Source organism: Arctopsyche grandis, chromosome 8 (genome assembly GCF_051622035.1).
Source record: "Arctopsyche grandis isolate Sample6627 chromosome 8, ASM5162203v2, whole genome shotgun sequence".
Classification (NCBI taxonomy): Eukaryota; Metazoa; Arthropoda; class Insecta; order Trichoptera; family Hydropsychidae; genus Arctopsyche; species Arctopsyche grandis.
In genome coordinates this window covers 10274857-10287146 of record NC_135362.1, presented here as the reverse complement: position 1 = coordinate 10287146, position 12290 = coordinate 10274857, and the positions used below count along the sequence as shown (strand labels likewise).

Genomic DNA, 12290 nt, shown 5'->3' with positions numbered 1-12290 from the left:
GAAAGCATTATATGCTAACCACTTGTCCATGCTGTATATGTTTATTTTCAAAACTGCATAGTTTAATATTGTCTTATATATATTTATGTACGTAAATATATGTAATATTTAGAGATGTTTCATATCTATTGAAATACTCCGAAATGCTGAAAGCAAATTATGACACTTGTCTTTCTATATGCAAGTCAATGCCACACAAAAGCAAGGCGTCAAAGGATGTTTCCTACGTATGTTTACAAAAATGCTCTTTACAAAGTGTTAAAACAAGAGTTGTTAATCCTGTGTGTACAAATCTTTAGAACGAGGCATGTTTGCGAACCTTATTAAACGATCCAAAACGGCTTAAACTGGGCAGACAAAATACGAGAAGAGATTTTACGACGACGCTAATTATCGCAGAGTGAAAAAAAAGCACACAGCAAAAGCAACCGCCTTGAAAATAACAACAAAAGTCCAAAAGTACATTAATTTCAAAGACGATAAAATCTATTCATGTCGGCAATAACATTTTAATGCGATGTTACGACAACGAAACAGGCGAAACGCGCTAATGAACAACTTGTTTCAGCGCGCACAGAACTAGGAAAATCTACCGAACCAAAGGATGAACAAAAAACCATTTTTCGTCGATCTTCATATAACACCTGTGTACAAGAGCTGCCAGGTCGAAGATCAAAAACTCAAGGCAAAAAAAATCCAAATGACACGGCAAACCGTCCAAGTTCTTTGTACAAGAATCACAAAGACTTAGCATACTAATGTTCTTGCCTTCGATGTCGCCCACTCCTGTCTTTTGCGCTTCGACAAGTTTTATCCAAGAACTTACCTGTTTTTGTTTTAACACAATGCGTGCCGTACACGACTCTTTGCAAGTGACCTTGCTCGACGATAACGAATCATGTCTATAAACATTTTCCGATGAAAAACCCATAAGAGACATATTGTGGAAACCCAAATTGTGGAAAATGAGTCCTGGAAAATTCGGCGGCTAAAGAGACCGTTCCTGTCAATTATTGTGTTTATTTACATTTTATGATGATTAAAGGCGTTGTAGCGGCAACCGGAACACGGTCGTATAACACTCAATTCGAATCTAAAATGCGCGCCAAAACGTTTTATCGCATTCGAGCGGGTATTATTATTATTGTTTGTTTTATCTATCAGCTCGAAACGGTCGATTATTATGCGAATTTATTTACAAGGTAAAATTTAATTTGTTCCTCTCTGCTGTTGTTATTTTTTTTTCTTCAGCACTTCGCTCATACAACAAAGCGACGATTAAGTTGTAAAAATATACCGGAACGTGCAATTACATCGTAAGTGATTTTCGAACAAATTTGAATATGAAAGGGGACGTTTTCGAGGTCGCGAAAAATCAATAGGGAACGAAACAAATCATTTATTTTTTTCAATTTACCAAAATAAGATCGTCGCACATGAGGTCTTTGTAGTGTGACACACCTTTGAAAATCAAGTTCAAGGACTCAACATAATGAAACACGTACATATTTCACTTGAATGTTTGTGCAGAGGAGTTTTAGGACGTTTGCAGCATCGCATCGCGACAACGGCGAATAAATTATGACAATGAACATTGTACTTTATGAACCAACGACCGTTACTAGGATTTGAAAGCATATCTTGTGGCATTTAACCATCAAAGAGATGAATACCATAACCAATATTTCCTTTTAGATAAGAACATACCTACATACAATCACCATTATATTTAGATAACGACACTATATTATATAAAGTCACTGACGTCAATAATTCTCACGATATAATGGTTATATTTCATATACATAGGTACATATGCAGCTTTAGCAGTAGGCAAACTTTAAATCTCGATTTATATTGGTCGAAAAGCTTTATCTAATATTTGCGAACCTCAATATATGCGATTCATATTAGTCAGAACAATTTAGTTCACATTTACTTAGCCAGAACAATCAATAGAAATCGCGAATTTTTCTTCATACTGCAAATAGCCATGTATACTTTTATTTTTACTAACCAGTGTGATGTTGATAAAAATTTGGCGATCTAAAAATGTACTCTCCAGTGTCAACCCATACATTTGAAACAATATACATACATATGTATAGATCTTGCTCTTCTCTTAGCAATATTCCTCTTCATATTGATTTATTTATTTATTTTGTTATTCCTTTTTTTGCTTTAAATTTCTTTTAGTTGGTCATTATTCTTAGTACCACATACATACATACATATTATATATCCAATATCTCCCACTATTCAAAGTTTTTCTCCGTTGGTTTAATTTTATTACATTGTTATAATTTATTTTTAGAACTGTTTGTCGTATCAATGTTATGTTATGTACGTTGTGATGCTGTTTATTTCTGTTTTTAAAAATAAATAAACAATAATAAAAGCAATTCGATACGAATTTTGTGGACAACTCATATTTGTATCACATGTGCAATTTATACTATATTTTCATTTATACTCTTAACTCGTCCATTTGGATTCCAATCATATTATTATTATTTTATTTATTTATTTATCAAATACAGAAACATACACACAACATTTTTTCAAAACATTCGACACCAAAAAAGTTTCTACCTATACATATTTATTTATCTATTATATATTAACCCAAAATATGAGTTGAAAACACTGTGCGACAACCCTTCCTACTCAACTCTTCCACTCTGAAAGCCGCAATAGCAGCTCCGTCATAATATGCATATGTAGATTCCTCTTTCCAATTCATCGAGCAAAACTAAAGAGTTAAACGCAGTAAGTGAAAGAATCTTAGTAAGTGCCATTGAATGATTATAGCGCCGAGTCACACATCAATGTTCTTCAATGATCCAACTGATGATTGGAAAAGTGTTTAAATTGATATTTTTTTTGTATTTTTCTATGAAAGTCACTATTTGACACCTTAAATTTGTAATTGAAAGAAAATGTATAGCATGAAATGAACTAGAAAATTCTAAGCAGAGTTGAAAAGGTTCAAATGTCGAATTTTTATTCAACTGCAGCTGTTAAAACACACGGTGGTCGCCTCTCCAACAACACAACACAGAAGAAGAAGAAAAATAATGGCGTGCATCGATTCGCGCGCAAAAAACATCTGTTCCGAAAGAAAGTGAAAGAAAACTCCTACTTTGAACACTGAAAATTCAAAACCGAGACACACCCATACCCGTAGCCGGTGGCGCATTTCGATTGCGCAGAAATGGAGCGAGTCATTTTTGGAAACTTTCAAGGTTTTTGTAATCCGACCTGGTGAAGATTACCGGTCTGTTTGTCTGCGTTGTCAACGCCCACCGCCAGTTCTGTGACCTTATCTGACGCAGACCCAACCAGTTCAGACCTGTCCATTTCGAAAAAATATATACATACACGTATAAAATAAAAAAAATACAAATCCACATCACCAAAATATGAAAATCGCTATACATAATTAAATTCACATTGTATTATGAATGCTAACGTACAATGGTTACTATATACACCTGTGCGTGAATGTCCTACAAAAAATATGTTAATTAGCAAACAGTCAAAATACACACGTCGATATTGTCTTATGACGTACTATGTATTATACATGACTTGTACGGTCTATCAAGTTCTGTACACATGGAAACAACCAATCTTAACATTCAAACATACACATAATATGCAGTGCTACTGTTCAATTTCACTAACTAATCGACTGTTACCGATCATTGCATCACATAAATCAAATTTCCCCGGACTTGACAATATAAACAGCCATGCATTCCGTAAACGGAAAATGTGGGAAAAGTTTGCGTTAGAAATTTTCTCCAGTAAATGACAATAAATTCACACGACACACAAAGGACAGGTAAACTGGTTAGTGGCGTACCATTTAGCGGAGCCAACAAACACATCAAAATCTATATTTGCCGCCCACATCGTTGATTACTCATAAAATTCTCGCAATAATATAATTATTATTATGTACCCGGTACAACATTGCACCGAATAACCGTTACAAACTGAATATGTACGTACAGCGTGCGAGATCACCTTCGTGAGTGTCGGAAAATCGAAAAAAAGTATTTCCGGAAAATATTCTCGGACTCTCATAAGTCACTCTGACGGCCAGCCGTAGGAAGGTAGCTGTCTTTTTAATTTGCAACAAATTTGATTTTCTAAATATAATAATAAGTACGTGCCGCGCGAATTTACCGTGACGTTGGAAAGTTTACGATTACATTTTTATAACGAGCCAATTGTATCAAAATCTGCAATTCAAATGCACAACTTTTCATCATAGCGAGTCTCAAAGCTCGGGGTTAACAACCACGAGTATAATGAGTTTTCTTTCATGCGTAAATATGGATGTGTGTGTATTATAATTATCATCTGGACCGACTAATTGCCGGTGTATGTATTTGAATCGCGAGAAAACCACTCAAAAGCGAACTAGCATACGATTCGAGATCGTATACTGGCTTTTCGCCAAACTCCATGCTCCGAAAATTCTCGCTTAATGCTATTTACTGTGGCGAAATGTTGCATCACAATTTTAGAGGAATGACCTTTATTTTACGCTACGCTCGATGCATGAAATCAGACCAGCGGTCGTTGCTTCGGCGAAAGTGTAAATCGAACCAGAGATAATTTCAGAAATTACCAAACACTTCAGGATGTGCCTTTTTACGACTTTAGAATTACATACATATGTATATGTACGACAACAAGAGTGAAAATTATAACTCATCTATGAATAAAAATGTTGCTGAAGTAGTAAGAATCCGACCCAAATGAGATGGAAAAGTTGAATGAAGAAGTAAAATCAAATTTCGTTTCATGTTATGAAATTCAACTTTGATATTTTTATTTTATTTACATATGTAGATATATACCAGGAAAGCCTAGCAGGCAAACCCCAATGCGCCTTCCTAGCCTTTACAAGCATTGTAGAATTTTTTATTACATAAATCGCTAAATTTCGAGATGAACACGAATTCAACTATTAATTAATTAATGAATTAATCCATAGAGACATCCATGGATTTAGACTTGTACATAAATTTTAACATATTGTACATAAATAAAATTCAGATATTATGACATCGTGGGTAGGAAGGTTTTTGCCAATTTTATGGAGGAACCGTTTCAACAATGAAATCAGATAAATTGGCAAACTCTGATAGCGATCGACTTGGAGTCACAAATATTCAAATCTAACCAGCAGCATTAGCACGGTATTGAACCCGGTAACCTCTCGGTGCTCAACAACAACGCAAACACCGAGTCATACTGCTGGCATAATGTACAAATGTAGGTGATTTAAAATATGGGTTAAAAACAAGAGGTATTTAGCAAGTTGCATGGGCATACCCATAATTTTGATACTACGCATCAAAATCAAGTGCCTTTGCTCAAGTCACTAAGTGGATTTACGATCTCCAGGATGTGACCAGACGAAACGAGTGCATCTCTCACGTACGAGAGATATTACGCAAACCATACATACATATGTACATACAACTCAACCATTGATTTTGCACCACGCAGTGAAAGTGGGTTGCTCGGAGCAAAACGGAGAAAAAGACGAAAGCGTAGATTGCACACGCAGATAGCATTCAAGTACGAGCACATCTGGACATTTGGTCAAATTTGATACGCAACCAGTTGATCTTTCACTCTGCGTAAAATCATTTATTTTTTTAAACGACGAACGTCGTCGCGTTGAATGATGAATCGACGACGACGACCGAGGATAGGAAGCACCCATACTAAAAGTCGTTGACTCTCGGGACACGCATATATGGAAAACAAAGGGAGTTTCGTTTCGATTGATTCAACAACTTGTGCCTTTGTGTTAGTTGGGCTTTTCTTAGATTTCACCGAATACATAGTATGTGGGCTAAGTCCGGTTGCATCATTAGGGTTTTCTTCGATCACGCCAACACATCAATCACCCGATGCGGCTTACATAATGGATCTTCGCTTTCGAATTGAAAATAAAATTTCAAGAAAAAAAAAAAAAAATATATATATATATATATATATATACATATATAATAAGACATAGTATATAAAAAAAGCGTTAAATAGGGTCAAGAGAAACTGCCGCTTGGAATTAAATTCTATGGATGAAACGAGCGAAGTCGATGGGTCATCTTGGTTACACTGTGCAGTCACGATCTGCCATCGCAGGATCTACTGTATACATTTCAGGTGAACTATGGGTCGTTAATGTGTCGCCTCGTTAATGTAATTCCTAGAAAAACGTTGTGATAAAATTTATAACCATACGCTTCAAGAATGCAGATAACGTACGTTCTATGTATGCAATTGAGTAGTCATTGTTACTAAAACGAATCGATTAGTCGAAAGTACTGTTAAAAACAGTACGTACTAGAGACAAGAAACTACGTAACATTATTAGTTTTTAGTACATAAGTGCATTGACGTTGGTTCGTGTTAATTTTAGTGGCGTACTTTAATTCCAGACGAACGTCTCGACAACTTCCTTCAATAAACGAAGAAGAGTGTTGCCGAGGGGAAAAAAAGGACGAACCAGTGTATGTATGCATGTAGAAAGAAGCGTGTGCATAATAAATGCATTTCTTTACATCGGCTCGTGCGCATCAATTACAAACAATGGTGCTATATTTACACAACAAAAAAAGAATACAAATGAAAATAAAACAAGGAAGTGTTCAATTTGAGATGAAACAGTGACCTTCCCACGCCGCAGATACATCAAAAAATATTTTCGCATCAAATCGGCACGGTCAGTTAATTGCATCAAGGTGAAAGGATTCGAAAATCGGACAAAGGTCGAGATGAAATTAACGCTGACGGGTTTTTCTCACAATACGACATCCGGATTCTCAGCATCCTGGACGACGAGCAATGAATCGATCGGGACCCAGCGTCCGATTTAAATATCGAAAAGTGCACATATGTAATTGAAGACAATGCGTGCGAGTAACCAGGTGTCCGATTGATTGCTCAAAAGAAAAGTGCATCGTTTGCTGTTTGCTAATATTGCTCCATACATACAAATCATTCTCTCTGTACGTGCTTTGAAGTCAGTATGATTGTATATGATTACATTAAATCAGACAAAAACGATATCAAATTACAGTGCATTTTAGAAAGAAAAAAATATATATACATATATTATACATTGAACTTTGACAGCTCAGGCGAATTGTTTTGATGAAGGAGATTACGCCTGCAATAAATTAGCATTATTGAATTGATAGCGTCAGAATAGTGCTTGAAGCCACTGCAAAGCATTGCAGAAAGAGAGAGTTATAAAAAGCTCGACGTATATACAAATACTTGTTGCAATTGAATGACAACACTGACCGACCAATTATTATTAGCAATTTGTAAGTTTGCACAAACGTAAATTTAATTATATGATCATCAAGCACGTGTCATTCATTCGCTTAGGAGAAGATCTGCAGTCAAGTTTGCATTTTTTCACATTCTACTGACTCCGCACATCTTTTCTTACTTCTACATACAGACAGACTTATGTACATATTGCTGCCCCACTTTGCAGCTTGATTTTTGGGTACCATTCAAATAGACCTCTCCATCAAGATGTACATACATCTTCTAGAAATCCTTGATAAACTGTCTTATCTACGTATATTTTCTTGGATATCATGCCATCAAATTTTAAACAAATCTCTTTTCTGAATACGTGGCTGTAGCACTTACAAGACCAATCAAATTTTACGACGCCTGAAAGGGCAAGGAGCGGAGTAAGAAGGCAATCATTTTGCGATGATGGCATATAATGAGCTGCAAAAATTTCAATAGCTCATTTAGATACGCGTGAGACATTCATCACGTTCGACGTCTCCCAATCTAAATTTCGGACACGAGGCGGTCCTTTTGTCTTCCTTACAGCAATAATAAATTGCGGGACAACATTCTTTCTAAGTAATAATCGTATATTTTTGAGGACAGGTGATCATTAGACGCGGTCTCGAAATCGAATCGAAATTACATGGCCCGACATCGGGAACGAATATATAAATAATACAATCATCGAGACCGGGCCGATACCGTGCAGAAATCAAATGCACACTTACGCCATACATACAACATTGAATTCGGTGCAGAAAAGCATGCATTAGAAAGCCTCGAAATAGCCTGCCGGCACGGATGTATAATATGTATATCTCTATCTACAGATACAAAACTTGTCCAAAGTGTGGCGAATTGATTGTAATCTCACGCGATTCGAAAGCGAAACGTGTCGCACATTTCTGATAGGGTACGACGAATCACTTAACCGACCTTTGGGTGTGCTTTTTTATTGTTAGGTATATTTTTAATCAGTTTGTGTACATGCCGATAATAAAGCGTGTGTGTGTGTGGGCGCAAGGTGTGTAGTTTGCATCATGTGTCGTTTTTATTCCCTTATCGAACGCAAAAATGGTACCTAGAATATACGTATGTGCATAGAATAATATACATATGTACGTATAACGCAGGTTGTCGATAAAAGCGCAATAACGTACCGTCTATTGCGTCACAGAGAGAAAGGGATAGTTCTAGAATTGTGCGTAATAACCCCATTTCAACCCCAACCAAACGATGTATTACGACTGTGGAGATGTACATATCTGTATAATTTATGGTATGTTGGTCCTCGATTTCTATAGTTTTATAGTATTAATGTTTCCTATTTTATTTTAGTTAATATTCTTAAACATTTGTCGTGTGAATATATCAGTTCCCTGTTATGCATGAATGCGAATGCATTCACACATGAATGCGAATCTAAAATTGAAATCGAACTTGGAATTGTTTTGTTTATAAAGAAAGTACTGAGCAAGTTATGTGATACGCAATCCCCATTCAAATTTGTATCGTATTTCGTAAAGAGAACCATTTTATCACATTAAACATACAGATATTTGAGTATACTATGTAGATTAGATCAGTTCGAATAAGTGGTTGCCTGTTGAAACTGTGTGAATTTAGGAATCTCAAATCTGTGTATTCGAATATTTTTTATACAATTTTTTTTTAAATTTATTTTCATTCTACAGTACCTTTGATTTTATTTGATTAGGATTATCTTAGATTTTTTAAACTATTCGATATTCGGATATTCGAATATTTGGTAACCCTATATGCGATGCACAATCAAAAGCTATATGCACTTGATAAAAACTTCGAGTGTCCTGTAAGCATATTCTCAATAACAAATAGATCAGAACTACATATTCATATAGATATACATAGTTCAAGACAGATAGATTTTAATCGTATTTAAACAACGATCTTAGACCTTGATTGAAAAAATCACATATCGATGAACACATTTCCTTAGTACTGTTGGTTGGATTTGGATAATCGATCGTTACCTTATCAAAGTTTGCCAATTTAATTTTTAAAACAATTCCTCACAAATTGGCTCACCCATTAATGTAACTATTGCGATTTGATTTAGACTAGCCATAGTTTTTTTGGAGAGGAAACCGCAAGAGCAAACACCTGGACCCGCCCTGGACGCATATAAACCTTTGAACACGTTCGATCTCACGATATCTGTACATATTTACATATGTATATATATACTCGGAATAGATTCATCAACCCACGCGAAAAAATGCACACCAATCGAACATCAAACAAAACGCGTACGGATTAGAAACGGCATTGAACACACGTTTTAAACGCAACAACTTACACGTGTGCGAGACTAGCATAAATCAAAAGGGTTCAAAGAGACCGATAATAAAATACACACACACATTACACTTACGTGACCCAACAACTAGTAGTATTTTCGTACTTTCGAACATGGTCATTAGTAGATCGCATCTAGGAAAATATTGACGGATGAAACTCGACCCCCGACATCCCACCGATTGAGGGTAACGACGATGCTGAACATGCATACATACATACATTCATACATATAATAATGGACGATAAAAAACGAATTCAGCGGCAGAATGGAATGCATCATCCATTCATCCATTTAAGGCGAGACAAAATAGTTCTCTGTGAGTGTGTGTATGCGGTGATGATGCCGGGTGTTAAAATGCAATGCTATGCACCGTGGTGCAATGATTACGACAAACGTTCCAAGAATCGCGCAAACTGTTAACCTACATTTGCGACGAGCGCTTTTAATGGCGCCGATCGTCCTTAACTAATGGTGCGTTCCTTCTATCAGACGCAAACAGTATTTTAAAATCGAGAAATATTACTGAAACGATCTGAGATAAAAGCGGCTTTGCACGACAGAATTACTACAAAGCTGGGATTCGCAGCGTCAGGTCAAGTCGAAGAGATTGCGTGCCATCTATTTGCACAAATTCAGTATTGACACAAGCAAACGACCTTGACACGTGAGCAGGCCCAGCCCGAAGGTATATGGCGCCCCTAAGCAGATCGGTTTAAGTTTGATATTTGAGAGAGTCGAGGTTCGAGAACGAAAGTCGTTGATATTTGACAGTCAACTTCTTGCGTTCCTCGTAAATTATAATATTTTACAATCAGTACTGTTAATTCGAGTAGAAAAATTAAGTTGAATATAGAATGATTTATAAGTTGAAAGAAAGCCAAATTATTTTTTCAATTTAATAATAAAAAAAAAGAAAAACGGGGGCGCCTCGTAACGCCCCTTGTCTATGGCGCCCTTGTCTGCTGCACCTTTGAGTCTGCCCTGCATTTGAGTTGTATTACTAATACAAATGATTTAAAAGCCTCTACTTGCATATTTTATTTACCCCACCTACTTCTTTGCTAACTAAGCCTTAATTATAATAAAAGTTTTGGATCATCGTTGTTCCGATCCGATTTGATTTTAAGCTCAAAGTTTAGTTAAAAGCTAGAATAAGTTATAAATACTCAAGTAAAGCAAATACAAATCAGCACGATACATAATATTAAGCTGAATTTGCCATTCGATGATTTACAAATAACATAAAACCAGCTATAAATATCGACAAACTGCCATTATCCCATTAATACTTGAAACTCAATACACGGAGGTAGGTAATATGATGAGAAGCGACAAAGTATATACGATCATGTCATAAATCACAATATTTTATTACGTAAATACATTATATGTGCTAGGAATAACCATAAGGTGACAAATATGGTTAAGATTATTCTGTTACATAAGCACTAACAATTTTTCAAACCTAACAGGACATCAACATTTTTTTAATACAAAGAAAATTTGCGAGAAAAACATTATGTAGGTAGCATTTTTATAAGATTCACAAATCCGAGATGCTAATAGTTCAAATTTGCGAGAAACTGAAGGGTAGGATGCCGATTTATTGAATCCGTCACAACAATTAAGCTAGAAAAATCGGAAAATTTTAAGAGGTCGATTTTTTTTTTAACAACCACAAGATTTCGCCAGCAGCGAATTTGGCCGTAAATCGAACCTACGACGTCTCTACTGGTATACAATAGCTCAACCAGTGCACTACGCTGTGGCAATAATCAATACCTCAATTTTCACAGAACATTCCAAATTTTACCGGAGAGAGAATTTGAAGAATGGGTTTTATCTATAAGACTTGAGTTAACTCAAATGGTGTTATCAGTGGTGTAGTCGGGCCAGGTCGGGGCAGGTCGCCGCCCTGGTACTTATTTTTGAGCCAGGTCGCCGCCCTGGTACTTTGATTGATATAAACGTTGTTTTTCGAGTACAATTAAAAAATATTTTGACTAAAATTTCATATAAAATTTTGTATTCCAAATATTATTTTATTTTATTTTATTTATTTGGAAAATTTACAGTTTACAGTTTATTAGATTGATAGTAAAAAAAATATAATTATGTTAAGTAAACCATTAATAATTTTCACTTAATTAACATTAATATTGTGAGCAGACTCTCGTTCTAACACTCGATGACCACAATCGAATAGTAATCTGAGCACATTCAAAACTTAAATGACGTTTAATGAAATTTATTGGCTTTTTTATCTAAAACCACCCAAAACTTTGAAAGAAAACATTCTTTGAACTATCGACCATACGCACTTGAGGATAGATAAAATGAGGGAACTCAGCTTAAATGAATAGTCATCTCTAAATTCACATCTTAGAATTTGATAGTTTTTTGACATATGTATGTATTTTTTTATATGTACATATGTACATGGTTTAAGCATTGCTAAAAAGAAATGTTGCTGTTGACATACAAACACGGGTTTTGCAAAATCAAAGATGTTGAAGAGGATGCACTATGGAAGTTTTTATAAAATATAAGAAAATATGTACATAATAATTTCAATAAGTAAGAATATCTGCTAATTATTATT

General features: G+C 35.4%; 1 protein-coding gene across 2 annotated transcripts in view; it reads right to left on the bottom strand.

Annotated features, from left to right (window-relative positions):
• The window catches only part of Sarm (sterile alpha and armadillo motif), a 112150-nt gene that overhangs the window by 50827 nt on the left and 49033 nt on the right, over window positions 1–12290 (bottom strand). The gene's annotated exons all lie outside the window — the stretch shown is intronic.